Source organism: Hipposideros armiger, unplaced genomic scaffold (assembly GCF_001890085.2).
Source record: "Hipposideros armiger isolate ML-2016 unplaced genomic scaffold, ASM189008v1 scaffold_6, whole genome shotgun sequence".
NCBI lineage: Eukaryota > Metazoa > Chordata > Mammalia > Chiroptera > Hipposideridae > Hipposideros > Hipposideros armiger.
The window spans coordinates 576,493-578,900 of record NW_017731356.1 but is presented as its reverse complement, the minus strand read 5'-3'; the positions used below and the strand labels follow the sequence as shown (position 1 = coordinate 578,900).

Sequence of the window (2,408 nt, the reverse complement as noted above, 5' to 3'; positions counted from 1 at the left end):
TTCTTCAGCACTGTGATGGCATAAAATACTAACTTGTTGATGATGCAAACTTTAAACATCACACTTAGAAACACATGACATTCTCCGTTTTTAGATTTTGAATGTGGCAAAAGAGATTTGGGATGAATTGGCAGATGTGATTCATTTTTCAAAAAACATTCATAAACTTTACACATAAGTCATTTTAAAGCAGAGGCATAAGGAATAAGCGTGGAGTGCATTGTTGGTAAGGAATTAAGTAGGGTTCAGAATTAAAGGGTTGAGATGAAGCATCTCATTGGGTGACGACCTGTGTTAAGACAGGTCCTACTTGTAAATAATCTTGAAATGGTCCCATTTATTTATAGAGGATCATATCGTATTCCAGGGAGGGAAATGTGGAATAAACTGCAAATATCTGTCATCATAGGGTAAGGAGGAAAAAATAACCAATTAATCATAAAAGGGATTTTCCCCCCTCAGCACTTTATTTGCCATTTATTAGAGACTAGGTAGAGTATTAGACAATTTGAAATGAAGTATGTCAAGTTTGCAAAATATCATTTTTCCATTTTTACAGATGAAGAAACTGAGGCTTATTATGCATGATTCGGTAACTTATCCAAGGATCAGAGACTGTAAGTGGTGGGACTGGGAACTTGTTTTGGAACCTATATTCCAGAGCTTCTTTCTACTAATATCTTTTCTAGTAGAAATCATTTCAATACTCCGTAAAAAGGAGACTTTGAAGCATGAGTTACAATCCAGGAAGGACACCCAGAAGTAAGTACCAATGGATGGTTCTCAATTAGTGGGACAAGAAGTTGTTAATGTGGCGTCTGCACCTTTATATGGGCACCGAGCATTGTCTCGAGATGGAATAATGAATCTACAAACAGGAACACTATTGTTAAAATAACTCCCTAGATGATGCTACGATTGGTAAGATAGGAATTTATTGAAACCATTGTTGAATAGTGGTTTTTGGAAGCATATTTCTTCAATCAGTAGTCACTGGAGGTATCACTCGTTTCATCTGAGGGTGTTGAAATTTTTTAAATTTTGAAATGACATTTTCACACTTACGTGGTGAGGAACCACTGTTGTAAGTTATTCTCCAGCCTTTTCTGACAATTCTAGGGTTGGGCTGGTTGCCCTTCCTTTGCGGCCTCCTAGAGTCCAGTTGGATACCTGAATTCCAGTGGGAAGCTTTTATTAAATGTGTTTATTTAATCAATTAATTTGTTTAATTAAATGTCTTTATTCCATTAAGGGACTGGGCTAGGTGCTGGTAATACAAAGAAAAGTAAGATCCATTTCCTCTTACTTGTAACTACATGTCTGGTTAATTGGATGTTTCATGAATGTCACAGGGACCCCAGGAGCTAAGGAGCATCCTCTGAGGGAAGGGTTTATAACCTTGTTTTCTCTCTTCTCTTTTAAATTAAATTTACTGTGGTATAGTTTATTTTTAAAATGAATACATCTATTTTAAATATACAGTGGTTTCTTTTTTTAAAATCTTTGTATTTCATTTTTTGGTGCGTTTTTTATTATATCTTATTTATTTTTAAAAGATTTTTATTGGGGAATTGGGGGAGGGAACAGCATTGGGGAATTGGGGAAGAGAAACAGACAAGTTGCTGTCCTTTTGTTCTTCAGCCTAGTTGTGGAGGACGTCGCTTCACTGGCCCGTGTTGGTATTGTGATCATTGCATTCTTCCTGGCTGAGGCAGATCAGTCACCGGCCATTGGACGGTTGCTCACGGTGGCTCATGGCAGCTCAAGAAAGCTCATGCCCGGTGCTGGCCAGACCCACTGCAGCCTACGCCGTCACTGGCGACTCACGGCAGCCCAGTTCCAGGTTGAGCTGTTGTTCACCATCTTAGCTGTAGAGGGCGCAGCGTCACTGGTCCTCATGTGGGATCCGAACCAGGGCCCTGCTGCTCAGAGCTGGCGTCCCAAGCCAACTCTTAATCTACGAGCCACTGGCCGGCCCTTAAATGTACAGTTTTGACATACATAGATTTATGTTTCCACTTCCCTAATCACGATTTAAAATATTTCCATCAAACCAGAAAGTTCCCTCATGCCCTTCCCAGTGAACCTTCCCCTCAACCCCACCCAACATCCTTTGAGGCCCAGGCAATCATTGGTATGTTTATAACTAAAGACAAAGCTTCCTGTTCTAGAACGCCACCTAAATGGATCCTACAGAATTAAGGCTGAAAGAGCACTAAGAGTCTGGGGAATTGGGGATCAAAACATAGCTCGGGCCCAGTGATATAGGAGAGTCTCTCAGCTTTTTTTCAGGATGGTGGAGAGGCAGTGAAAGAATGGCGGCTCTGGAAAAAACAAAACTGATGGAAGCTCCGTAAGCTACACGATGTTGGACTGAGGAACCCTAAGGTCAATAAAGCATTGAGCTC

General features: G+C 40.4%; 1 long non-coding RNA gene across 1 annotated transcript in view; it reads left to right on the top strand.

Annotated features, from left to right (window-relative positions):
- LOC109385255 (uncharacterized) overlaps positions 1-1,443 on the top strand; it is a 20,377-nt gene extending 18,934 nt beyond the window's left edge. Inside the window, exon 4 of the long non-coding RNA XR_002124584.1 lies at positions 560-1,443. This is a non-coding gene — a long non-coding RNA (uncharacterized LOC109385255). The remainder of the gene's footprint in view (positions 1-559) is intronic.
- Positions 1,444-2,408: the final 965 nt, after the last annotated feature.